The sequence below is a fragment of the Puma concolor genome, chromosome B4 (genome assembly GCF_028749965.1).
Source record: "Puma concolor isolate L17-30 chromosome B4, mPumCon1.1.hap2, whole genome shotgun sequence".
In the NCBI taxonomy this organism is placed as follows: Eukaryota; Metazoa; Chordata; class Mammalia; order Carnivora; family Felidae; genus Puma; species Puma concolor.
This window is the reverse complement of record NC_141673.1, coordinates 6,793,247-6,806,120: the sequence shown is the minus strand read 5'-3', so window position 1 is coordinate 6,806,120 and position 12,874 is coordinate 6,793,247. Positions and strand designations below refer to the sequence as shown.

Here is a 12,874-nt window from a genome sequence, read left to right as displayed (position 1 = left end):
TCATCAGGCAGTCGGTGGCCCGGGCCCTGCCGTAACCTGCGCAGCCCCGTGGATTAAAGGGCACGAGGCACCCCCACCCCCACCCCAGGTGCTGGGCTCTCCGCAGGCTGGTGGGGGAACTGGGGAAATGGCACATACAGGGCTTCACTCATTCCTCGGCTGTGCTGGGTGCCCCCGAGATTCATTCACCTAGTGACTCTTCAAAGCCACTGGGATAGGACCACTAGCCCATTTCACAGACCAGGAAATGGAGGCTCAGAGAGCAACACTTGTCCAAAGCTGCTGATGAGGGAGAGCAAGAGCTGGGTGCCAAGCCGTTTGGTGACAACAATGGGGCTCTGGTGACAGCACAGGGTTGCTCCTGAGATGAGCAGAGGGAAGACAGTCGCACAGGACATCCACTGCAGTAGCTAGGACTTGCACACGACCAGCGGCACGGCCACTCCCTGCTGGACTATGAAAAAAGGCACTGGTCACCACCCCAAGCCTCTCCTTCTGAAATCAAGCCAAGTTCCCTGACTCCCAGACTGCCATCTGTACTCAGGGATAGGGCAGTAGACAGCCAGGAAGGGTGACTTTGGAGCCACTGCTCTGGGTCCCACTGCCCCACCTAATCTGACAGGAGCTGGACCATTTCTCTCTTCCAATAGCCCATAGATCTCTCGCTCCTTCGGATCTGAGCCCTCACCAGGAAGTGAATTCAGACTAAGGTGTGAATGGCTGATACCAGCTTCCTCTCGGGTTTATGTATTCTGAGGCGTTAAACTTGACTTCCCAACTGTGAGGATGTTGATTCACAGGAGTGAGGAGCTGAGCGAAAAGCTCTCTGGGATGAGAATCTGGAAGCTCTGGTCCTGGCACCAAGATCAAAGACAAATGGAACGCCATCACCTGGGAGGAAGGCCAGCTCCTTCTCCTTTAGCTGTGCATCTTAGGGTAAGCCCCATGCCCTCTCTGAGCCTCAGTCTGTTCTTTCTCAGTTCTCCCACTGAGTGACCCCAGGTAAGCCCTTACCCTCCCTCGGCTCCGGCATGGAGAGTGGGGAGGCAGCCTGCTGTGGTATCCTCCGGAAGGCAAACTTTGAGGCACTGCTATCTCCCGCTCCACGGCCCTGGCCGTATATTATTATAATGGCCTTGGCCAATAGGGGCGCAGGCTATTAGAATGAGTTAAGACCAGATTAATCTGCTTAAAAAAATATGCCTGGTTTTTACGCTGTGCATTCCCTCCTAACAACTCAGGCTCCTTCCAGGCCATTATCTCGTTTTATCGTTAATTCAATTCCATAAACATGTATTAAGTGTCTATTATGTGCAGAGCCCTGGTCTGGTAGCTGGGGTGGGGTGAAGGGGCAATGGGGGGGGAGCAGCCCCAGCCCCCAAGGTGCTTACAGTCAGGCAAGGGACCCACCTGACCCTCAGACCTCACCACTGGGACACAAAGCAGGTGAGCGGGAGCTCGGAGGAAGGAGACGCTCACCAGCCTGGAGGGTCTGGGGGTGTTTCCTGGAGGAGGGGGCCCATCAAAACATGGGATATGGATAGAGGGCCTACTATGTGCCAGGTACCATTCCCAGCACTTTGCACTCAGGGACTCCATCCTACCAACAATTCAGGGGGCAGGCACCGATGTCACCCCCACCTCCAATTTTACAGATGAAGAAACTGAGATTTAGATAGCTAATTAGAGGTCCCAAAGCTGGTTAAGGGTGAAGCCATGAAATCCAGCTCCAGAGCATGGACCTTATGTAGGGTCACCAGTGCCGAGAAGGGTGGCTAAGGTAGGGGGTGGGCCCAAGGTATCTGGGAAGGAGGGAAAGGAGGGAGCGCTAGCCTCTGCCATGGGCCAGAATTGAGTCTGGTCTTTCCAGGTGGAGCCCTGAAGGTTGGATTTTGGGAAGCAGAGATGAGGCAGGGGCCGGGAGAGGGGGATCCCTGCCGGGCAGGGCAGGACAGGACTGTGGAGTCGGCCAGACCCGGGTCCAAATCCTGGTTCCATCTCACGGGCCGGGTAATCACAAGCGGTTGTTTAATCTCTCTGAGGCTCAGTTTCCCTCCCTGTGAAATGGGGAGGGACACCTGCCTTGCTGGGCAGCGGTGAGGACAGAATGGGCTGGGCTGTCCACTGAGCACGCAGGGTGGAGCACGCAGTGCCTCCAGCCTGGTGTGGAGGGCTGGTGGGACACATTGGAGGGGCTGGCCGGCCCAGACCACCAGCCTGGGAGGCCACGTGACAAGCAGGGACCATGGGCCTCAGAGAAGTGACCCCAGACGGCACTGGGAGGGGCAGGTGGCACATCTCTTCTGGAAACGAAAAAACAGGAACAGGGGGACCCCGCCCACCCCGTGTGACAGTCACTGGACTCCTTCTCACGTTCTTCCCGAAGGATGTATACGCCACAAACACTCCCCGGGGACCCCCGCCCACCTTGTCAGCTGGGAAGAAACAGCGGAGGCTGGACAAGCAGAAACTACAAACAGGGACAAGCAGGGACCACGGAGCCTGGAAGCCGCCAGAAACCAGAGCCCGCAGTGGCCGCATGCCAGGACCACAGGACAGACCACATGCCAAGAGCCTCCATCCATCACCCAGGCCCCCGGCAGGCACCCGGGTCCTGGGCCTCCCCACACTTAAGAGCTCCCCACCCCTCCACCCCTGCATGCCCCCACACTGCCCCCAGCCCCCCGCTCCTCCAGACCTGGGCCCACACAGTCCTCAGAGTAAGCAGGGCCCTCCTGGCCCCCTCCTGGCCTGAAAGACTGTATGCTTCCTTCCAGTGTCATCTTTTTCCTCTGTGAACTTCACCTCCTGCCCCACTGACACGGCAGCGCGGGGGACTCCACCATATTCTAACAGCCCCTCACTGGCTGCAGAGACGCAAACAACCCGGAATGCAGCTGGAGTTCCAGTCCAGCTTTTCATGAACTAGCGGCAAGCCATGCCACTTGAACCCTGCTGTCCTCATCCGTGAAGCTGGGCCACGCCAGCACCTCACAGTGTGAGGTTTTTGGTTTTTGTATGTTTATTTATTCTTGAGAGAGAGAGAGAGAGTGAGCACGCCAGCAGGGGAGGGGCAGAGACAGAGGGAGACACAGAATCTGAAGCAGGCTGCAGGCTCGGGGCCGTCAGCACGGAGCCCGACGTGGGGCTCGAACTCAGGAACTGCGAGATCATGACCTGAGCCGGAGTCGGCCACTTAACGGACTGAGCCACCCAGGTGCCCCTTTAAGGTTTTTTTTGTTTTGTTTTGTTTTTTTAATGTTTATTTATTTTTTTGGGACAGAGAGAGACAGAGCATGAACGGGGGAGGGGCAGAGAGAGAGGGAGACACAGAATCAGAAACAGGCTCCAGGCTCTGAGCCATCAGCCCAGAGCCCGACGCGGGGCTCGAACTCACGGACTGCGAGATCGTGACCTGGCTGAAATCGGACGCTTAACCAAATGCGCCACCCAGGCGCCCCATGGTTTTAAGAAAAATGTAAGAAGACTGCTGGGGACAGCGCTTGGCTCTCGTCTCCATCATCACTATCTGGATGCTTCGAGGTTGCCGTCCGTAGGGCTGACTCCACCTTACTCCTACTCCCCACCCCTCCCTGCCCTGTCTCCCCAGTGTCCTGCCCGGGGCCTGGTGCCCGGCAGCTGCTGGGTGACCAGCAGAGGGCAGAACCCATCGGTGTGGCACAGCCAGGAAGGCTTCACAGAGAAGGTGGTACTTAATTGAGGTTTTGAAGGGTGCGTAGGAGTTGACCAAGTAAAGAGAACAGACAAGGAGGGAACTCCAGGCAGAGGGAATTCTCTCAGCGGGACCCTGCAGGCCTCAGAAGCCACCCTGAGGCATTTGGACTTCATCCCTGGTCAGATGTGGGTGAGCAGAGATGAGGCGGAGACTGGCAGAAGGCGGGGAGATACCCTGGGCAGGGCCGCCGGGGCGGGAGCAGGAAGCGAAAACCTTTTCGTTAGGGCAACGACAGTCACGTGATACCGACTCACCCAACATTTCCTGAGGGCCTACTATGTCCCAGTCCTGGGGATACAGTGGGAAACAACATCATGGGGCCACAGAGCCGACGTTCCAGTGAGGGAGACGGAGAGTGACAGAAAATCTCATAAATAATTCATCGAGTCCAGCTGTCTGGAGGGTTCAGCAGGAGAGGTAAGTGGTGCCATGAGACGTTCCACAATAACAGGAAGCCAGCCCGGTGCGTGTGGGAGCTCTGGGGAAGCGGTGTTTCAGACAGATCTTAACAACAAGGCGTGAGCAGAGAGAGGAGGGGACGGAGCATGAAGAGAACATTCCAGGCAGAGTGAACAGCACGGGCAGAGCCCCGAGTGGGATGCAGTGTGTGGCCCGTGGGAGGAGGTGGCAGCCTGTGGCCAGAACAGGATGGCGGGGGGGGGGGGGGAGGGACTCGTGTGGCAACGCAGCGGAGAGGGGCAGGGCGTGTGGACCGTGGGGAGCAGTTTGGTTTCATCCTCTAGGCAATGGGAGCCAGGTAGGAGCCTGAGAAGGCTGCCGGGTCCTGGTTAGTTACCCTGCAAATTCTTGGACAGAGAGCGATGAGTCAGCCCCAATAGGTAGATTTGTGGCCGACCACAGTGTCGGCCCGGAGAGGCCGGGACCCCTGCACAGCCCCGCCCACGTGCCGGGTGCCCCCCTGCCCGCCCTCCTCCCCAGCAGAGCGGCCACAGGCAGATGGATGAGGTGGGCGCCCGATCCGTCCTGAGTTCAGCTCAGCTTGTGGCCACATCTTGGGTCTGGCTCATCAATACCCGAGAAAATACCGTCCGGGGGGCGGAGGGTGGACAGTTCGGAGCTGCACAGCTGGGCAAGGGCCGGCCGCAGCAGCGTCCAGGGATCACTCTTCTCGGGAAGACAGACACGTAAGGGCAGGAAGGGGTGGGGGGGGGGGCAGGCCACCACACTGCTGCTCGCGCGCTGTTTGCCCCAGGCCCGATTTCCTGTCCACAGGAGGCCCCAGGTAGGGGTCCCAGCAGGGCCTGCGGCTGGACACGCGATCAGAGATGCAGAAGAGGGGCTGCCTGAATGCTTCATCTCCTGGTGCCAAGACCAGACCCAAGCCCCTCACTCCACACGCCGGGGGCGGGGGGCGGGGGGGGGGAAGGGACGCACTGGGCGGTGAGCCTTACCAGCGGCTGCTCTGGCCCCAACGCATTCTCGTTGGAAGGCCGTGAGTGAGGCCTCGTTGTGCCTCAGTTTCCTCATCAGAAGACAGGAGGGCCTTTCTGCCCGAGAGGGCGATGGCAAGGCCCCAACCAGATTCTGGCGTTGACTACCTTTCATCAAGTGCAGAAGGTGGTGAGGACCGAGCCCTCCTTTTTAGCAGCTGTGACCCCGAGGAGCTGCCCTTGGTGTCCTGTGGGGGCCACACCAGTGTCACACAACCACGTGTTGGACAGAAGTGAGGTGCGGTCAAAGGGCCTGGATGGGAGCCACACAGTCGCCAGTCCTGGCCCCATCTCCTCCCAGCTGGGGAACCTGCTGAGGCCTCAGTCCCCTTCCTTGTCAAACAAATAAAAATACCTTCAGCCCAGGGCTGTGTGTCAGTCGGTCTAAGAATACTGTAATCCCAGGCACTCTGCAGACACACAGGACCTGCCACTTTTCCATGTTTCTCCTGCAAGCGCCTATACCAAAGCCCTGTTCAGTCAGTCTCAGCCTCCAGTCCAGAAACTGAGACTTCCTGGAGACGGTATGAGATTCTAGGGGTTTGCATCTTAGAAGAGGAACCTGGACAGGACAATAGTTATGCAAAAGCAATGAATCCCTAATGGTAAAATTTCTGCCAAGAGGCAAGGAAGGGAAAAAACACTGAGGATAGAGGAAAGTCCTTCCTAGAGTTCTGAAGTCACCCCGCAGAGACGTGCAGTATTTGCAGGGTATGCATTACACGGCCGGCATTATACCAGGGACCAGAGAAAACAGCAATCTCCGATGCCTAGGAGGTGCCCATCAAGAATGAATGCATGAGCAAGAACTGAGGATTACAGCACCAAGGACTCGACCACTGGCTGCTTCCCAGCGGTCAGTAGGCCACCTACGTGGCACCAGGACAGCATGCACAGCCGTGGCCCAGCCCAGTCTCTCCTGGGAAGGGGATCTCCATGGGCACAGTGGATGGGATGGGTTCCTGCGTGGACTCGACGTCTTTAATGAGGACTGACAAAGCCATGCCAGGTGGGACCCCAGGCCTAGAAGACTCCGTGAAGGGAGCAGTGAAACAGCTTCAATTCTGGAATTCACACTCCCTGCCCTGATAAAAGAATCGCCACGACCAAAGCCTAAAGCGAGGGCCCACGTTCACAGCCACCAGCATCCTTTACTGTTCATTCCCCCATGGATGTGTGTCCTGTGGGGACAGAAAGACCAACAGCTGCCCTGGGCCTGGTCACCCAATTGCTGTGAGGCCCCAGTCACCTTCGGCCCCTGCTCTGAACCGTGGGCACCTCATCTGAGAGAAGTGAATGGTCACCTCTGCCACGAAGAACCGGGAGGTGGCAGGTCCGTGGAAACTCACGGAGAGTCGCCCTCCCCTCCCCGGGGTCTGAGCATCAGGTGAGGGGGTGGGGTGCCCAGCCCCTGGCCTCCCACCTCACCAGGCCCCACACCCTGCATGCCGGATGCCCAGGCCTCCGGCCCACATCCACAGAGCTCAAGGGAAGGAGGACAGCTGGATTCCTGCGCTGCCGGTGGGGGGCCGGGGGCGGTTCATCACCCTCCGACGGGTGGTGATCAGGACAACCAGGTGCCGGCAACCTTCCCAGCGCAGGTTCCTCTGCCTGGCTCACACCGCACGTGACCCCTGAACAAGCCTCTCCACTCGTCTGGGCCTCAGCTTCCCCACCTGGAAGTGCAGGTGAAAATGCCCACCTGTGAGTCGTTACATCCAGAGTCTCTTCAGCGCCTGGCACTTAGTAGGTGGCTTCTGGGATGTGGGCGGGACTCCCCGGCCTGGCACACCCCCGTCTCACCCCTGCACACCTCATTCACACTGCGCCTGCCTCCCAGAAGGCTCCTCCTCGAATCTAACTCTCCCAGGCAAACCCGTTTCCCCTTCACGCCTTACACCCACTACCTCCTCCAGGGGTTTCCTCGGTCATCTGCCAGAATTCACCTTGCTTCCTCTAGATGCCTCTAGTGCTGTTAGGACCCTGGCTCTAATCCTGGATAACTCCCAGTCAACCAAGATTGACTGCAGTTAAAAAAAATTTTTTTTTAAGGTTTATTTATTTTGGAGAGACAGAAAGAGACAAGAGTGTGAGCAGCGGAGGGGCAGAGAGAGAGGGAGACACAGAATCCGAAGCAGGCTCCAGACTCCAAGCTGTCAACACAGAGCTGAGCACGTGGGGCTCGAACCCACAAGCCGCAAGAACCCGAGAGCCGACCTGAGCCGAAGGTGGACGTTTAACCAACTGAGCCACCCAGGCACCCCACCTCCAGTTTAAATAGAACCCTGTGCGTGAACACAGCAAGCTTACTCTCACCTCAGGAGTCTTGCACGGGGCTGTTCCCTCTGCCTAGGATGCTTTTCCCCAAGTCTTATACAAGGCAGTCTCCTTCCTTTCTTTTTCCTCTCAGGGCAATGGCAGGGGCTCTGTCTGCTGTGTTCAATGCTGTAACCTGTGTACCTAGAACACTGCCTGTGACAAATGGCCACGGGGACAGCAGGGATGCTCCGTGAAGGGGCCTAGGCTCCTGCTGGTGCTGCCCCATCCAAGGGCTCCGTGTGGTCACCCCAATGAGTAGACACCTCCGCTGACCCACGGACCTAAAGATAAACTTGGAGGTGACGCAGTGCGTATCCGGAACGGGCCGGGACCCATCTCTTCTGGACGAATGCTCTGGGGCAGATACCTAACGCGAATCGTTTCTGTCATCAGGACACGGAGGGGCTTGACAAGGACCAGCTGCCGCCGCCGAGGGACAGGCTGCTGGAGCGCCGATGGGCTCTCAGCAAAATTGATGGCCACTGTCAGAAAATGATTTCCCCACGGCCTGACGCCAGCCCTCGGAGGAGCTCAAATCCCAGGCAGCGATGTCTCCTGGGGCGGGCGGGCGGCCCGCACCTGGCCCAGCTGCTTCCCAAAGCCGGGAGCCCGCGATGCCCAGGAGACAAGAGAAGCCTACAGGGCCGGCACCCGGGAGGCCGCGCTGAGAGGCTGTGGGGCAGCAGGGGGCCCTGCCCTCTGGGGAAGAGTGGGGGCTCCTGCCTGTACCCCCTTAAATCAATCTGTACCTCCAAGCCCAGCGCCGAGCTGGGCACAGCACAAGCACCCGGTGAATGTTGAATAAATGAGGTAATAAATAACGATTCTAGAAAGCGTCAGGGGACACCAGACCAGCGTCTGGAGAAGGGATTCAGCAAATGGACAAGGAGGGCGGAGGGCCCAGGACCCTGGCTGCCCAGTGCCCGCCCATCCACACACCTACCCAGTGAGGGAGGGAGCGCGGCAGGGGAGAATGGCCCAACCTGGGCCAGACCGCACCTCGCAGCCCTCCTCGCACGGTCTTCAGGTCATACCCTGGCAGAATATTCGCTTTTAAATTAGCTGGGCCTTCTTTTTTAAAATGACAGGAAATTGAATCTGATGCTGCAAAGCTGTTTCCATAGTTTTTTAGAAACATCCAGTTCTGGGGAGTGCCTGAGGAGACCTGGGGACAGATGGGCAGCTGTAGCCCACCCACAGAGACTCCCACGGGACCCAGTCCTGTCCAGGAGGAAAGCTCTGGAAAGGGTCAGTTCATCACTGATCACCGACCGCCTAACACTGGAAAGTGGAAGACGCCCGCTGGGGTCTCGAGGTGCTGGCACCAAGCTTGGGGTCCAGAAGGACAGACCCCCATCCTGGTGGGCTCTATTGAGTCCCCGTGGAAGGGGCGCCGAGGCAAAAGCATAAGCTCAGGGACAGACTCTGAGGGGCGGGGGGATGGGGAAGGGGGTAGCAGCCAGGCAGGTGGAATGGGTTGGCCAGGGGCAGGAAGAAAACATCCACTCGCTCATTCACTCAACAAACGTTCACGGACTCCACCTCCAGACAAGGTGCTGAGCTGGCCGGTGGGGGGGGGGGGGGCCAAAGCTGAGTGAGACTCCCTCCAACCTAGAAGGGTCCTCTATGGGCTGGCGGTGGAGGCAGGCTCCCGGGCGGTGTCCTGGCCCGGGCAAACCATGACTGCTCTGGCCTCGGTGCCTTTGCTGCTGCTGTGCCCTCTGCCCGGAATGCCATCTCGTTCCGTCTGGTCAGCTCTTGCCTCGAGACTCAGCCCAAATGTCCCTTCCTCCAGCAAGGGCTGGGTGAGGGCCTCCTCAGTGCTGACCTCACCCCAGCAGTGCTCCACTGGGGAGCTCCTCCAGGGCAGGGCCACACCTGGCCATCGCAGGTGTCCGGGGTCCAACCCTGGCACCAAGCAGGGGCCGCCACAACTGTGAACTGAGAGCCAACCAAGTCTGCGGACAGGGACAGAAACACAATGAGAACAGGGGCCCTCACTGGCCACCGGGAGCCTCCGGGGCGGCCCAGGCAAAACTCCCTGCCGCAAGATACACGAAGCCACGCCCATGCCGAGGCAAGAACACAACCGGCGAAACCCCCAGCCTTGGCAAGAAATCAGCACCGCTGCCCACCGCTGCTGTCCCCTCCTTCCAGAATACACGGGGCCGTAGCTCTTCCCTCCTGCGGCTCCCCACTGCTCCTGGGGCCCAGGAGAACAAATGCTCACGTCTACTGGCTAATACAGACCCCACGACCTACCACGAGAATCGCTCCATTTGACAGAGAAGCAAACCGAGGCCCAAAGACAGAATGTCTTTCCTGATCCCGTGTCCACGGGAAGCGCCATTCTTGGCTACAGGGGCTCCCCAAAGGGACCGGAACTGGCACAGCTGTCCTTAACACCATCCATGCCTACTTCTGCCTCCTCTGGGACGCCTCGTGCCCTCTCCAGCCTTTTTTTTGTTTTCTGAAAACCAGGATCTGATCGCATCAGTCCCTTGCTCAAGTGCCGCTGATGGCTTCCACTGCCTCCTGGACCACATCCCGGCCCCTCTGGGGAACTTTCTGGTGTCCTCCCCATCACTGTACTCCAGTCACAGCTAAGTATCGCCCTTCCTCCAAATGCTGGGTGTCCTCTGAGCCTCGGTGCCCACCTGCTTCTCTCCCTGGAACATCCTTCCTAGACAAGTGGACTCTGACCCGGCCTTGAGGCCCCGCTCAAAGGTCCTTCGCCCTCAACAATCTTTCCAGACAGCCCAGGCCCTGGGCAGCGTTGGCCAAACTACCTGTGTGCCTCCTGAGACGGCTGACAGAGCTTTCCTGGTGCCTGGCCCCGTCTGACTCATCCCCCACCTTCCCCACCCGCCCTCGCGCGGCACACCCTCAACATTTGCTGAAATGAATAAATTATCTCATTTAGCCACAGAGCACGCCCAGCTCGACTGCCGGCAGTTCAGCCAAGAGCCCTCGTGTGGAAATCACCACAATGAAGGTGGCAATATTTCACCTCGCCCAGAAATTTACTGCGAGTTCTCCAGTCTCACGAGTGTGTGCGTGTGTGTGCGTGTGTGTGTGTGTGTGTGTGTGTGTGTGGTGGGGCAGTGCTGGGTGACAAGAGCTGCGAATCTCCTCCTCCTCCAAATGGGTCTCTGGCCTGTCAGGTTCACCCAGGCCCTTCCCCAGGGCCACCTCGCTGTCCTGCAAGGTAGGCGACAGGGGGAAAAAAAAACATACCTCCATTTCACTGAGGTGGAAACTGAGGCTCAGGGGCCACGTGACCAGTGGGCAATATCAAGCTACAAACGAAGGGCTCTGTTCTTTCCTCCCTATTGGGTCTGGGCAGGAAAGGGGACACCGCACACAGCAGTGGAGAAATTCGTAGAGGGTCGGCTGCGGGCCTTTCCCATGGCCGCAGGGGGGGGGGGCGAAGGAGGGGACAGGATGACCCCTCCCCCTCACGGACCTGGAAAGAAAAATGGCAGCCAGCCAGCAAGGCCCAATTGGGTAGCTGGCTTCAAAGGCATCTATGAGCCAAGAGGAGCCAGATCCCACTCGAGCCCGGGCGGGGAACCATCCCTGCTCTGCTCACGTGCGCCTGCCCGTCCCCTGGCAGCGCCATTGGCCATGCTCCCAGAGCCCCACGGGGCAGGCAAGCCCAGGCAGCCTGGGCCCACACCGGAGGCCCCTACCAGCCCCAGTAGAGGGACATGTGCCAGGGGAGGCGTGGACTCTGACCCCACCACCACCGCTGGCCCACTTACTTGCCAGAGGCCCCGGCCATGGCCAAAGGCCCTGCTGGGGCATCCCAGGCCCCAATGGGCTCACCGGGCATGATTTGCATATGCTAATTGGCCACACATCCCTTGCTCCCCTTGCCAGCTTGTTTGGGGAACGGCTGGATCCGGCTATACCTGTACCGTGCTGATGTCACGCCAAGCTATTTCCAGCCTGGTTGCCATGGAAACCACAAGGCCTCAGCTCCAGTTAGGAGTTCAATATATAATTTACTTACTCCCCCATCCCCCCAGCCCCACCCCAAAGAGACTGGGGCGTATGGGGAACAATCGACTAAAATATACAACAACACCCTCCACTTCCCTCGGTGGCCTGTAAAGAGGAGGGGAGGAGGAGATGGGGGGGGGGAGCATGGCGCAGCAGAATGGTAAATCCATTTGGGAAGAAGGGGAGACGACGGGGAGGAGAGAAGAGCTTTCCTCGTGAAGAAGAAGAACAGGGGCTGGCATTTAGGGACGATTCCAGGGATTGGGCTCAGGCCTGCTAAGGCAGGCAGGATGCCACCCTCTGCTCCCGGGCCCCCAGCCCCGCCTGGCCAAGCCTTCATCAGGGACCTCAAGTGGGGAACGACTCCAGGCCAAGTCCCCGAGGTGCAGGTGACAGCCTCGCTCTGGGAGACCACGAGGCTACTGTCTTGCTGGCACCAGGGTCTGCCATTCAGAAGTCGTCCCAAGAAGGGGGCACTGGCCACCTCCAGACCCGAGTGGGCAGGATACCCCTGACCCGCTGCCTGGAGTCCTGCTGGCTCCGTTCCGCAGGCGTTCCCTGACAGCAGCTTCAGCGTGCCCTGTAAGCGGTGCTGGGGGCTGCAAGAGGGCTGGGACACGGCTCCACATGCGGGGAGCCCCCAGGCTGGGCTGGGGAGGACAGATCACGACACCAGGCCAAGTCCACGCTGAGTGACAGGAGCACAGGGCCTCAGGGGCACCAAACTGGTGTGTGATGTTTGGGGGCAAAATCAGAGGTGGCTTCCTGGAGGAGGTGCCGGCCTGAGCGGAGGCTTACCGGGTGAGGACTTGGCTAGAGCAGGAGGGCACTCCGGGCAGCAAGCAAGCAGGAGTGAAGACTGGCACAGTGCTCCTCCGGCCCTGCCCTGTGCCCACATGCAAGGAGACCAGAGGGCCAGGCACACCCACCGGTGCTCCAAGCTTGAGCTTCCCCAGCCCCACTCCCGGCTAGGCAGCGGTGGAAGGCTGTGGGGGCCTCACTGTGTGTGCCGAGCGGGGCAGGGGCCTCACCCCGGGTCTCTCTCCACCACGTGCCAAAGCCTTCTGGGCCTGGCCATGCTAGGACCCGGAGGGGCTCTGGGCAAGTCATTTCCCTTCCTGACCTCCATTCCCTCCAGAGCCCAGAGAGGCAAATGAGAACAAGCAGTCAATGAGCAGAGTTTTAACCTTCCACCGGTGCCAGAACATTACAACCATCGTATGTAATTCTCATGAGCATCAGGACCCCTATTTCCCAGATGAAGAAAAGAGGCAAGGAGTGAACACGTAAATAAAGCGTCAGGGCTGACATCTGAGCCTCCCCTTCGCATGTGCAGAGGCCTAGACAAACACCCCATGGGGGC

At 59.1% G+C, this 12,874-nt stretch overlaps 1 long non-coding RNA gene across 1 annotated transcript; it reads left to right on the top strand.

The window, feature by feature from the left end:
• The first annotated feature begins 3,742 nt into the window (after positions 1-3,742).
• LOC147578855 (uncharacterized) lies at positions 3,743-8,327 on the top strand. The gene is made up of 2 exons (XR_015253259.1): positions 3,743-4,153; positions 7,900-8,327. It is a non-coding gene; the product is annotated as an uncharacterized LOC147578855 (long non-coding RNA).
• The last annotated feature ends 4,547 nt before the right edge of the window (positions 8,328-12,874 follow it).